Below are 15,082 nucleotides of genomic sequence, written 5' to 3' on the forward strand. Positions count from 1 at the left end.
TCCTTTCCAACTTATAAAAAATATAAACTGTATTTTAGAAAGCATGCTAATGGGGGGAATCATTTATCCTGTCATAATTTCCAGACTTCTTAGATACATAATGCTCTGTTGCGTATTTCTTACTACCTGTTAGAAAGCTGTTCATAGCATAACAGTTTTGAAAATTGTTTTTGATAATTAAAAATACCCTGGAAAGTTGCAAAACTAGACTTGTAAACCCCTGTGATTCTTAAATTTTAAGCTGGAAGGGAAACTCAGAAATAATCTGGCCCAGCCTCTTTATTTTTCCATGCCTATAGTCTAAGCTGTATTTATACTTTGCTTGAACTACTTACTACATTAGCCTCCTTCCTTATCTCCTAACACTGGTTACCAGTATGACAACCAGTATAAGCTTTTCAAAATGCATATCTGATTGTCCCTTTCCTACTTAAAATTCTCTTAATGGCCTCCCCATTCCTCATAGACTATAGACCCAAGTCATTACCATGACAGGCGTGCCCCTCTTTACCTCTCTAGTTTCTTTTTGTACTCAGCCCCTCACTCACAGTGCTTCAGCCAAATAGGCCTTCCTAAGAGAAGAGGATGGCAGATTTTTTCTCTAAAGTGCCAGATAAGTAAATAGTCTAGGCTTTGGGATTCACATGGTTTCTTTTGCAACTACTCAACTCTGCCTTGTAGTATGAAAGCAGTCATAGATAAGACAGTAGGTGAATGAATGGGCGTGACTTGACTGTGTAACCATAAAGCTATATTATATGAATTTTATAATTTTTATGTGTCGTAAAGTTCTTTTGATTTTTTTTTTTAACCATTTAAAAATGTGAAAACCGTTGGTAGCCCACAGGCCATAGAAAAACAAACAGTGGACTGGGTTTGGTCCATGGACCATAGTTTGCCATTCCCGGCCTTAGGTATTTAAACATAACAAGCTCCTGGTGTCTATTGCTTGTGACTTTTAACCACTAGCTATTGTTGTCTCCTCTGCTCACCATCTCTTACTGTATCTGAGATACTGCTCACCTAAAGCCTCGGGTCAGTCTTAAACCCAAGACTGCCTGAAGGCATCAAGAGAGTGTAGGAAGGCATTATTTAGGTCATGTTGAATTGAGATCAATGATACAAAGAAAAACATGACAATTTGTGAAGTATATGTATCCTACTTTATTTTAATAAGGACCTGTATAACGAGTCTCTGAAAGAATATATAAGAAACCAATAAATATTTTTATGGGGAAAAGGTGAAGGAAACTGGGTTAGTGATGATGGACAGGGGTGAAGGTGGGAGCCAAACTTCTGTAAACTTTTTTTGTATTGTTTGATTTTTGTGACTGTATCACCTTGTCAAAAAATGAAAGACCAGTATTTCTGGAGAGTTGAAGGAGAAAGCATGGACAGTAGTTCATGTTCTTATGTTAGTCCTTGTAGGCTTGGGTTATATAGTGCCAGCACCTTTCCCCGGGTGACAGCTTACTCTTGGGAATAAGCACGCTATGTCAATAGTTTTTTAGTCACTACGGTTACAAACCTGACCATGTAAAGTTACTTAGTGTTGTGGTGCTGTGTATTATTCACACAGTTTAAGGAGTACTTAAAGTTGTTAATGGAGGAGAGAATAAATTACTATTTTCAACTCATCCTTGCTTTTTGGTCTTCGTGTTGAGAAGTCAAAACATTCGTCTCATTTTTATTATAATCTTTTTTACATTATTTTCTTCTAAACATTTTTGTTAGTATAAAAATAGAACTCTCAATTCATATAGCTTCCAAGTTTCTAGAATTCACACTAAAGGAAATATACTATTATAATCTCAGTATTTTAAGTTTTCCCCCTACTGAATATAAATTCATCTTGTGTGGTTTATTGTAATCTCTAAAACAGAAAGTGACACTCTAGAAAAAACAGAGGAACAAATAATAATGCCCCCCCTTTTGGAGGAAGAACGAAAAAATGCTTATCGTTTATTTCAATTTTGGAAGCTTAAGGCTTAAGAGCTCTTAAGATATTTTTACCATGACTGCTTCACTTAGTAATATGAAAAGTTGTTCAGTTGCTAAGTTGCATCCGACTCTTTGTGACCTCATGGACTGTGGCATGCCAGGCTCCTCTGTCCTCCACTGTTTCTTGGAGTTTACTCAGATTCATGTCCATTGAGTCGGTAATGCTATCTAACCATCTCATCTTTTGTCACCCGCTTTGCCTTTTGCCTTCCAGTCTTTCCCAGCTTTAGGGTTTTTTCCAGTGAGTCAGCTCTTTACATCAGATGACCAAAGTATTAGAGCTTCAACTTCAGCATCAGTCCTTCCAATGAGTATTCAGGATTGATTTCCTTTAGGATTGACTGGTTTGATCTCCTTGCTGTCCAAGTGGCTCTCGAGTCTTCTCCAGCACCACAGTTCAAAAGCATCAATTCTTTGGCATGCAGCCTTCTTTATAGTCCAACTCTCACATCCATACATGACTACTGGAAAAACCATAGTTTTGACTACACGGACCTTTGTCAGCAAAGTGATGTGTTTGCATTTTAATATGCTGTCTAGGTTTTCATAACTTTCCTTCCAAAGAGCAAGCATCTTTTAATTTCATGGCTGCAGTCACCGTCAGCAGTGATTTTGGAGCCCAAGAAAATGAAATCTGTCATTACTTCTCTTCCCCTTCTACTTGCCATGACATGATGGGACCCGATGCCTTGATTTTAGTTTTTTTGAATGTTGAGTTTCAAGACAGCTTTTTCATTCTCCTCTTTCACCCTCATGAAGAGTCTCTAGTTCCTCTTTACTTTCTGCCATTAGAGTAGTATCATCTGCATATCTGAGGTTGTTGACATTTCTCCTGGCAATCTTGCTTCCAGCCTGTGATTCATCCAGCCCAGCATTTCACATGAGGTACTCTGCACAGAAGTTGACAATATACAGCCTTGTTGTACTAATTTTCCAATTTTGAACCAGTGAGTTCCATGTCTGGTTGTAACTGTTACTTCTTGACCTGCCTACAGGTTTCTCAGGAAACAGGTTAAGATAGTCTGGTACTCCCATCTCTTAAAGAATTTTCCACAGTTTGGTGTGATCCACACAATCAGAGGCTTTAGCACAGTCAGTGAAGCAAAAGTAGGTGTTTTTCTGGAACTCCCTTGGTTTCTCCATGATCCAGCGAATGTTGGCAATTTAATCTCTAGTTCCTCTGCCTCTTCGAAACCCAGCTTCATATGAAAAGATTTGAAACAAATAAGAACATTTTAGAATGGTCAAATTTTTGTAAGAGCATAAACCAATTAAGATTAGAACGTATCTATAGACCAATTGTATGTATATAAAATTGTTCTAAATTAGCATGCTATCATGATTTGAAGTTTCTTGGGTTTTTAACATTTAGGCATGCATATTCACATTTCTTCTCCTTGAGACCTATTTAAACATGTCCAAGTTGTTACAGTGTCATAGGGATCACTTAGTATTGTTATGTTTGTACATGCTTAGTCTCTTCAGCTGTGTCAACCCATGGACTGCAGCCCGCTAGGCTCCTCTGTCCATGGGCTTCTCTAGGCAAAAATACTAGGGTGGGTTGCCATTACCTCCTACAGAGGATCTTCCCAATCCAGGGGTCAAACCTGTGTCTGCTGCATCTCCTGCATTGGCAGGCAGATTCTTTACCACTGAGCCACCTGGGAAGCCCAGTGTTGTTACAGTTTTAACTTAATATATATTTTTAATTTTTATCTTTTGGTTGCACTGGGTCTTTATTGCTGCACATGGGCTTTCTCTAGTTGCTATGAGAGGGGCTATTCTTTGTGGCAGTGCATGGGCTTCTCTTGTTGTGGAACACAGGCTCTGGGCACGTGGGCTTCAGTAGTTGCATCACACAGGCTCAGTAGCTGTAGCTTGTGGGCTCTAGAGCACAGACTGAGAAGTTGTGGCACATGAGCTTAGTTGCTCCATAGCATGTAGAATCCTCCTGGATCAGGGATCGAACCCATGTCCCCTGCATTGGCAGGTAGATTCTTATCCACTCTGCCACCAGGGAAGTCCCCTAGCTTACTATTCTTTTAAATGTTTGTTTCTTAAGCATTTTTGAACTTGACCTTGAATCAAGTAAAATATAACTTTAATAATGTTTTCCCAAAATCCAGGAAAGGATCATACTCATCACCCACAGACAGTGATGGCTTTCTGCAAGGATTTCTTTATTTTTTAAACTTTATTTTGAAATAATAAAATGGTTCTCTGTGAGGATCTTTTTCTTTCTTAACTTTATTTTGAATTTCAGACTTCCAGAAGTCTATGTGAAGATTTAGCAAACTTAGCTGTTGTAATTTAAGAATAAATTTTGCCAAAGAGGAAACAAGTTAGAAGTGTTCATAGAAAACTGTTTACTGAAAATACTGGAGTTGTACAGCTGGAAGCTTTATGCCTCAAAAGGCAACACGAAGTAGAAATAATCCTGACTTTTGAGTTATCAAGTGCTGTGTTCACATCCTGGCAATATGCTTTTACTGTTTGTTACATGTTCTTGGGCAAGCTACACATCTGTAAAAATGGACAAGTATGCTGGTAATTGTGATCAGAAATAGGTAAGTAAACTATAGTGCCTGCTGCTGCTGCTAAGTTGCTTCAGTCGTGTCCGACTCTGTGCGACCCCATAGATGGCAGCCCACCAGGCTCCTCTGTTCCTGGGATACTCCAGGCAAGAATACTGGAGTGGGTTGCCATTTCCTTCTCCAATGCATGCATGCAAGTCGCTTCAGTTGTGTCTGCCTCTGTGCGACCCTATGGACAGCAGCCCACCAGGCTCCTCTGTCCATGGGATTCTCTAGGCAAGAATACTGGAGTGGGTTGCCATTACTGCACACTAAGCAGAGACATTACTTTGCCAACAAAGGTCCATCTAGTCAAGGCTATGGTTTTTCCAATAGTCATGTATGGATGTGAGAGTTGGACTATAAAGAAAGCTGAGCACCGAAGAAATGATGCTTTTGAACTGTGGTGTTGGAGAAGACTCTCAAGAGTCCCTTGGACTACAAGGGGATCCAACCAGTCCATCCTAAAGGAGATCAGTCCTGGATGTTCATTGGAAGGAGTGATGTTGAAGCTGAAACTCCAATACTTTGGCCACCTCATGCGAAGAGCTGACTCATTGGAAAAGAACCTGATGCTGGGAAAGATTGAGGGCAGGAGGAGAAGGGGACAACAGAGGATGAGATGGCTGGATGGCATCACCGACTCGATGGACATGGGTATGAGTGGACTTAGGGAGTTAGTGATGGACAGGGAGGCCTGGCGTGCTGTGGTTCATGGGGTCACAAAGAGTCGGACACGACTGAGTGACTGAACTGAAGTGAACTGAAGGCTTCAGTAGATGTAACTTCTGTTATTGTGCCTTATATAATCATTCTCATATTTATCAAGAAAAAAATAAATCTTTATAGAAAACTGGGTTTTTTAAGTTGCCTTTTTTTTTTGCATTGACTAAAGTTAGTTTTTTAATCATAGAAGAACTCAACTGCTATGTTTTTAGTACTGCTATTAGAAGACTAAATTATTTCACATTAGTGTTTCAGTCACTAAGATTATTAAGATTATTATTTTTAAATTTATAGTTCAGCTTCTAAAAGGATTTTAGATACTTTGCAAAAGAAAATAATATTCCCATGTGCAGTTAAATAGAAGATAAATTAGATCAAAAACAGCCTTGTAGAAAAGAGATCAGTTTTCTGGCAGAGAAGGAAACTTGATGGGTTTCTTAGTTTTTAATATCTTGATAAACCGTGCCTGCTTTTCAGGGGAAGAGAGATTCTGATGTCAAATTCTAGAAGGGATTTGTCCCTACATCTTTGTATAAAAGACATTAAACAGTGTAGTGGGCCTCTTCTCATCTCATCTCTTCTCTCTTTTGTTTTCTTGGTTTTAGCAACCAGTGATATTTTTAAGAAACGAGCTAAGATTATAGTCAGTGAAAGCAAAGCGTGTAAAGTTTTGTCGTGTGAGAGTTCTGTACTCTAAAGCAGTATATTTAGGATAGTCTGTCCTTATTATAGATAGAAGATCTAATTAAGGTCAGTTCTTCACTGAGTCATACTTACAGTGTTGTAAAGCTTCTGTTTTCTCAGCACCTTTTAGAGTGTTTTGTTTTACTGGGTTCCAAAAATACATCATTTAAAAAAATTTTAAACATTAACACAAACACAGAAAAACCATAGCCCTTGGCATTCTGCTTTTATTACCAAGAGTTCTCTCTTATCCCATAATTATCTGTTATCAGCATGCATTCATGGACTCCTATTTTTTTCAATGGTTATAATTCTTTACCATGTTTAATTATTTTGGTGCCTAAATTTCCTCAGGTGTAGCTTCTTGGAGCCTCTTCAGACTGGCTCCTATATGCTTGTGACATGACCTTGTCTTTTTTCTTTGCTTTTCTGCTGCTGTTTCTTGAAAACTGGACATTGGAAATAGTGAGTTGTAGAAACTCTGGATTCTGTTATATTCTGGGATGATTGATTTTACGTTCTAGAAGGCAGTTGACTTTCCTTTTCTCAAGTTGCAAACTTTGTCGCCTCACTCTTCCCGCCTGTCCATCTTCCCAGCAGCAGCATGTTTCTGTTCTCTATTTTGTCTTCCCACTACTGCCGTTTTAGACTGGTGGCCTGGAGTCTCTTCCTTTATACAGCAGTCAGCCAAGGATTTGAGCAGAGGTGGAACTTAGCCTCTCAGTGGTTTCTTTGCTCCTAGGGATCACCCCATAATTTCTAGCTGCTCTGTTGGCTTTGCACTCCATCCTCTGGTAGTTAAAACCCATAAAGCTTCAACTTTCTGCTGCATGAACTACACCACCATTTTCCTGCAGCCCTAGCCCTGAGCTATGTAAACCCCAAGCCAGTAATTTGTTCTCCTTCTTGAAATTTTTTGAAATTAGACTGTCCTCTGGCTTCTCTCTGCTTTGGAAAGGTTTTCATTGCCTTTAAGTGTGTTTTTACAATTCTTTTTATCCACTTTTTATAACTGCAGTCTGTTGGAGAGTTTGTGTGACCACTTTACCACTATTACCTGAAGTACTGTTCACCTGGTATTGTTGTAGATGTTGTTGACAGGTTTTGCCTTTGTTTTGCCTTTGTTTTCCTGATTGTTATCTGTGCTTTTATGGGAAGATTTTGGGAGACTCAAAACGATGCTATCACTACCGCCATCCTTCTAGAACCAGAAATACATGTTTTTACTTAGATTTTTATAAGGCAAAGGGAAGGGTTTAATTGTGTGATTAAACGATTTTGAAATAACATCAGCTGGTCTTCCTTTTTTTATTAGAGGCAGCTTTGACATAAAAATTTGGCAGAAGGAATTTAATACTTTTAAATAGCATTATATCCATATTATATAGTGAAGTGTTTAGTTCTTCCATAGAGAAGGCTATTAACATGGAATTTTGAAATTCATTTCAAATTTATGAGCTATTTTAAAAGTTGAAACCAAAGATATAATTCTAGCTTACATTTGTTTGTAATCTTCCATTTATTTTAGGATTGAGTTTGAGTACATTCACTTGTTTATTTTTGACTCAAGTGGTAACTTTAAAAAAAAAAATTATCTGCAGTAAATAATGTTAAATATTAACTTTCCCCTCCTGCTAAGTCACTTCAGTCATGTCCGACTCTGTGTGACCCCAGAGACGGCAGCCCACCAGGCTCTCCCGTCCCTGGGATTCTCCAGGCAAGAAACTGGAGTGGGTTGCCATTTCCTTCTCCAATGCGTGAAAGTGAAAAGTGAAAGTGAAGTCTCTCAGTCGTGTCCAACTCTCAGCGACCCCATGGACTGCAGCCTACCAGGCTTCTCCGTCCATGGGATTTTCCAGGCAAGAGTACTGGAGTGGGTTGCCATTCCCCTCCTGAGTAGTTGGTAAATAGGTGTTCCTTATAGTCGGCATTTATTTTAATATTTGACAGTTTTATTGTTTTAAAAAAGAGAAAATATCTAGCTAAATTTTAATATATTTGGGGGCATGATTCCACAGATACCTTTATTGTTGTTAATAACATTTACTTATTATTTGCAATATATATACTTACGTATATATATATATATATATATGGTAGGCAGTTTGCATTCATTATTTCAGTCCTCAGAACATCTTCATGAGATTAGTAATATATCTGTTTTATAGATGAAGAACTGAGATCCATAAGTTCAATTCAGTCGCTCAGTCGTGTCTGACTCTTTGTAACCCCATAAATCGCAGCACACCAGGCCTCCCTGTCCATCACCAACTCCCGGAGTTACCCAAACTCATGTCCATTGAGTCGGTGATGCCATCTAACCATCTCATCCTCTGTCGTCCCCTTCTCCTCCTGCCTTCAATCTTTCCCAACATCAGGGTCTTTTCAAATGAGTCAGCTCTTCACATCAGGTGGCCAAAGTATTGGAGTTTCAGCTTCAACATCAGTCCTTCCAATGAACACCCAGGACTGGGATCCATAAGTTACTTGCTTAAAACCACATAGCTGGAATTTGAAAGTAGGTTTGTTTGACTTCAAAATCCTTCACTCATTCTATCTTCATAGTCTTTTTTTTTTTTAGCTTGTTGAAGAAAATTTTGATCCTTAAATTTTTCATATTGTGTTAGAAGTATATAAATTTTGGAAATTTTTTTTTAATCTGTTTGAAGGCAAGTCATTTTTTTTTTTTTAAGTTACCTTTTCAGGGAGATCTTGAAATGTAGAAATGTGTATTAATAATGAAGCATCATTTATATAAAGGCTGGAGGAGAGATAAAGGAAATTAGCTCAAACATGAGATATTTAATGTTGTTTAAGGGAAAACTTCCACTCAAAATGAGCTGTTTAAAAACAGAAGAATTACTTGGCACTGTTGCTGAATATTATTCCTAGAGTTTTTTTTTGAAAGCTATGTAGATCTGTAACGATAACGGTCTGTAACTCTGAATTTGGACATATAACTCCACAAGATGAACTGAATTCCTAGAAATCTTGTGCCTATGCCTGTATTTATTTAGCTGTTTAAGTTCCTCTAGCAGTAAGAGATAAATAAATAAAATAAAATAATTGAATGATATTTCCCTTTGTTTCTATACACTTCTCGGGGTATAATTAAGGAGTCTTCCCTATAGTTAGGTTGCTTTTGACTAGAAGCAGGCTTCTCAGAAGATCCAAAGTTTGGAGTTCACTGGCCCTAGGTTTATGTAGGTATTCTTTTCTTCCCCCGCTTCCTGTTCCCTAAGATTATTGTACTGGAAATAGTATTGTTTCTTTTGTAATTGTACAGGCATAGTTCCAGAGCACTGCAATAAAGTGAACATGACGATAAAGCAAATCACATGAACGTTTTGGTTTCCCAATACATGTAAAAGTTATGTTCACACCATACTGTAGTCTATTAAGTGTGTGATAGTATTATGACTAGAAACATGTACATACCTTAATTATAAAAGACTTGATTACCAAACAGTGCTCACCATCATCTGAGCCTTCAGCAAGTCATAAACTCTTTGCTGGTGGATAATCTTGCCTTAATGTTGATGGCTCCTGTGATGTACCAGGTGTAGTGGTTGCTAAAGGATGAGATGGCATGGTAATTTTTTAAAATAAGACAACAGAGAAATTGGCTACATTGATTGACTCTTCCTTTCATAGACGATTTCTCTGTAGCATGCAGTTCTGCTTGATAGTAGTTTACTCACAGTGGAACTTTTTTTCAAAATTGGAGTCAGTGCTCTTAAATCCTGCCACTGTTTTATCAGTTAAGTTTATGTAATAGTCTAAATCCTTTGTTGTTATTTCAAAAGTCAATTGAGTTTGAAACAGTAAATGCTGGAGAGGGTGTGGAGAGAAGGGAACTCTCCTGCACTGTTGGTGGGAATGTAAATAGGTATAGTCACTATGGAGAACAGTATGGAGGTTCCTTAAAAAACGAAAAATAGAGCTACCATATGACCCCGCATATGACTACCATATGACCTCTTGATGAAAGTGAAAAGAGGAGAGTGAAAAAGTTGGCTTAAAGCTCAACGTTCAGAAAACTAAGATCATGGCATCTGGTCCCATCACTTCATGGGAAATAGATGGGGAACAGTGGAAACAGTGTCAGACTTTATTTTTTTGGGCTCCAGAATCACTGCTGATGGTGACTGCAGCCATGAAATTAAAAGACGCTTACTCCTTGGAAGGAAGGTTATGGCCAACCTAGATAGCATATTTAAAAGCAGAGACATTACTTTGCCAACAAAAGTCCGTCTAGTCAAGGCTATGGTTTTTCCAGTGGTCATGTATGGATGTGAGAGTTGGACGGTGAAGAAAGCTGAGCGCCGCAGAATTGATGCTTTTGAACTGTGGTGTTGGAGAAGACTCTTGAGAGTCCCTTGGACTGCAAGGAGATCCAATCAATCCATCCTAAAAGAGATCAGTCCTGGGTTCATTGGAAGGTCTGATGTTGAAGCTGAAACTCCAATACTTTGGGCACCTCATGCGAAGAGTTGACTCATTGGAAAAGACCCTAATGCTGGGTAGGATTGGGGGCAGGAGGAGAAGGGGATGACAGGATGAGATGGTTGGATGGCATCACTGACTCGATGGACATGGGTCTGGGTAGACTCTGGGAGTTGGTGATGGACAGGGAGGCCTGGCATGCTGCAATTCAGGGGGTCGCAAAGAGTCGGACACAACTGAACTGAACTGAACTGATGACCCCGCAATCCCACTCCCCGGCATATACCTGGAGAAAAACATGATGTGAAAGGATACATTCACCCCGGTATTCACTGCAGCACTATTTACAGTAGCCAAGACAGGGAAGCAACTTAAATGTCCACTGACAGAGGAATGAAATAAGATGTGGCACATATATTCAATGGAATACTACTCAGCCATTAAAAAGAATGAAATAATGTCATTTGCAGCAACGTGGATGGACCTAGAGATTGTCATACTGAGTGAAGTATGTCAGAGAAGGAAAAATATCATGTGACATTCCTTATATGTGGAATCTAAATAGAAATGAGACAAATGAACTTAACAAAACAGAAAGAGACTTGCAGACTTAAGAGAATGAACTTATGGTTGCCAGGGGGAAGGGATACTTAGGGAGTTTGGGATGGACCCGAACACACTGCTATGTTTAAAGTGGATAATCAACAAGTACCTATCATAGTAGGTACTATGGAACTACATAGTAGGTACGTGGAACTCTGCTCAATGTTATGTGGCAGCCTCGATGGGAGGGGAGTTTGGGGAAGAATGGATACATGTATATATATGGCTAAGTCCCTTCTCTGTCCACCGGAAACTATCACTGCATTGTTCAACTGAAATAAAAGGTACATTAACAGATTTTTTTTTAAGTCAAACAAGTTTGCCTTCTTCATGGTGGTCCAAAATAATTACATAATAGCATCAAAGTTCATTCATCATAGATCACTGTAACAAATATAATGATAATGAAAAAGCTTGAGGTACTTTGAGAATTAACAAAATGTGACACAGACACAAAGTGAGCAAATGCTGTAGGAAAAATGATACTGATAGACTTACTTGCTCAATGCAGGGTTGTCACAAACCCTCAATTTCTAAAAATTGTAATATTTACAAAATATAGTAAAACAAAGAGAAGTAAAGCAAGGCGTGGTAAAACAGGTATGCCTGTATACCTCTACTGCTATTTCATGTAGTAAAACAACTATTTTAATGCTTCTGATATCTGAATAGCAAAAGAACTTAAGAAAATTAAGGTTAAACCCAGATGACATAAAGCCAACACTGTGTTAAAATGCCAGACTCCAAAATATTTCAGTGTGATATTGGCATGCTATATACTTAAATATGATACTTTCAACAAAAGTGAACTAACTATGAAATGAACTGTGGTCAGAAAAATAAAAATTCAAGAGTATTATGTCTGAATTTTCCCTCTCTTTGCACCATTATACCATAACTGTCAATCAAGTGCTTCTGATGAAGTTATTAAAGATACCTGAAGGTGACATTAAGATAACACTTGTTTTCAGAAATTGTTGTTTATAGTATGGATTGCATGGTAAGAGAAATTGAAGCCCAGAAACAAACTAAGAGGTATTATAGGTTAAAAGTGAGCAAATAAGTTCTTGAAAGACATGTATTAATAGAAACCAAAAGGGACAAATGGTATAACTGGGACAGGATTTAGTGAGTGACAGAATATGTGGGTGGGTGTAGGTAGAGGAAGCCAAGGAATGTTAAGAATTTGAGTCTAGGAGAGTTATGATCTCACTGACTTTGATTTGGTCAAGTATTGGTTATTTTCTAATATTAGTGGTTGTAAAGTTCAAGACAAAGTTTCTCTCTTCAGGACTAGTGGGGGGAATAGTGACACTCGTTTCAGAGGGAGAAGAAGGTACAGCCATCACCACAGTCTGATTTTAGAACATTTTTGTCCCTGTCACAGAAGCTCCACACTCATTAGCAGTCAATTCCTATTCCCTCTAGTCCTCTTCCCCTAGACCTTATGTAACCAATAGTCTTTTGAATTCTTATTTTTCTGACCACAGTTCATTTCACAGTTCACTTTGTTGAAGGTATCATATGTAAGTGTATATATAGCATGCCAACATCACACTGAAATATTTTGGAGTCTGGCATTTTAACACAGTGTTGGCTTTATGTCATCTGGGTTTGTACTTAATTTTCTCAAATTCTTTTACTATTCAGATATGAGAAGCATGAAAATAGTTGTTTTACTACATGAAGTAGCAGTAGAGATGCACAAGCATACCTGTTTTACTGCGCCTTGCTTTACTGCTCTTTGCTTTACTGTATTTCATAAATATTATGTTTAGAAATTGAGAGTTTGTGACAGCCCTACATTGAGTGACAACCCTACATTGAGCAAGTCTATCAACACCATTTTTTCCAACAGCATTTGCTCACTTTGTGTCTATGTCACATTTTGTTAATTCTCAGAGTATTTCAAACTTTTTCATTATTATTATATTTGTTATGGTGATCTGTGATCAGTGATCTTTGATACTACTTTTGCCTCTATAAATTTGCCTATTTCCAGACATTCCATACAGTATGAGATCTTTTGTGACTGGCTTTTTTCACTTAGCTTGTTTTCAGGGTTTATCCATATTGTAGCATGTATCATCACTTCATTGCCTTTTGTTACTAAATAATATTCCATTGTGTGTATATGCCATATGCCATGTCTTACTTACCTGTTCATGACCTCATGGACATATGGGTTGTTTTCACTTTTTGGCTGTTGTGACTAATGCTATCATGGACATTCATGTCAAGCTTTTGTGTGAATGTATGCTTTTATTTTTCTTGATTATATATATGCTGCTAAGTCACTTCAGTCGTGTCCGACTCTGTGCATCTGCGCGACCCCATAGACGGCAGCCCACCATGCTCCGCCGTCCCTGGGATTCTCCAGGCAAGAACACTGGAGTGGGTTGCCATTTCTTCTCCAACACATGAAGGTGAAAAGTGAAAGTGAAGTCGCTCAGTCGTCTCCGACACCTAGCGACCCCATGGACGGCAGCCTACCAGGCTCCTCCAATCCATGGGATTTTCCAGGCAAGAGTGCTAGAGTGGGATGCCATTGCCTTCTCCGGATTATATATCTAGGAGTAGAATTTCTGGGTCATATGTTAATTCTATGTTAACTTTTTAAGGAGCAAGTGGCTACATCATTTTCCAACCCCTCCAGCAATGTGTGAGGATTCTACGTTCTCCATATCCTCACCCATACTTCTCTCTTTTTTAAATTAGCCATCTAGTGGGTATGAAGTGTATCTCATTATGGGTTTAATTTGCATTTCCCTGATGACTAATGATGTTGAGCATATTTTCATGTGCTGATTGGCTGTTCACATATCTTCTTGGGATAAATGTCTATTCATATTCTGTGTCCATTTTTCAATTGGGTTATACTGGGTCCTTATAAGACAACTGATTTGCACATTCTATGGATTGTCTTTGCTTACTTGGTGGTATCCTTTGAAGGAGAAAAATTTTAATTTCAGTAAAGTTCCATTCACCTGTTTTTTCTTTTGTTACCTGTGCTTTTGGTCTCCTGTCTTAAGAAATTGTTGCCTAATTAACGTCACAAACGTTTGCTTTTATGTTTTATCAGAAATTTATTTTCTGAAACAAAAAAGAAATTTATTTCTCATCAGACATTTAGTTCTTTGGCTTACTTTTTGGTTAATTTTTATAACATGTTTTTAAAATTTAAAAAAAAATGTTGTGAAAAATAAAGAATCACTTATGATTTCAGAGAAGGATTGCAAGAATTATGCTTTCTCATTCCTGAATCCTGTAATACCTGTTGAGAATTTGGGAGTACTAGATGATGCATTGGAAAAGGAAATGGCAACCCACTCCAGTGTTCTTGCCTGGAGAATCCCAGGGACGGGGGAGCCTGGTGGGCTGCCATCTATGGGGTCGCACAGAGTCAGACACTACTGAAGCGACTTAGCAGCAGATGATACATAGCCTTCTCCGCACTGACAGTAAATCCTTCAGGTAGTTTGCTCTTTTGAACAGATGGTGGCAGCAGAGCTTCGCTGAATGAAAATTCTTGTTTTTTAAGCTTAGTATTTTTGAATTATGAAAATTTTTAATGCTTGTGGCAATAAATTGTTAGGCAGTAAGTTTAAATTTCCATTTAAGATTAAAAATTATTTAAATTTAGGAACTTTTTTGTGATGAGTTTATTATGGCTTTTCAGTTTATGAAACCAGTTTGTGAGGTATGGGCATGGTTTTCTTCAGCGCTTCAACCTTAAGACACAATTTTCTCTTATTGCTCTAAGGTCTTTTATCCACTTTTTCATTATCTCACTCCTATCCCTATGCTCTTTGTGTAGAGATAAAGTAATAGCGCAAGTGCAAATTGCTCAGTCATGTCCAACTCTTTGCGACCCCATTGACTTTACATTCCATGGAATTCTCCAGGCACGAATACTTGAGTGGGTAGCCTTTCCCTTCTCCAGGGGATTTTCCCAACCCAGGGACTGAACCCAGGTCTCCTGCATTGCAGGCAGATTCTTTACCAGCTGAGCCACAATATAGAGTAACAGTCAAAATGGTGATTAATGC

General features: G+C 38.3%; 1 protein-coding gene across 1 annotated transcript in view; it reads left to right on the forward strand.

Moving 5' to 3' along the window:
- Positions 1-15,082, forward strand: part of PDZD8 (PDZ domain containing 8) — an 83,533-nt gene that overhangs the window by 29,455 nt on the left and 38,996 nt on the right. The gene's annotated exons all lie outside the window — the stretch shown is intronic.

This window comes from Giraffa tippelskirchi, chromosome 2 (genome assembly GCF_054371585.1).
Source record: "Giraffa tippelskirchi isolate mGirTip1 chromosome 2, T2T-mGirTip1v1.2.pri, whole genome shotgun sequence".
In the NCBI taxonomy this organism is placed as follows: Eukaryota; Metazoa; Chordata; class Mammalia; order Artiodactyla; family Giraffidae; genus Giraffa; species Giraffa tippelskirchi.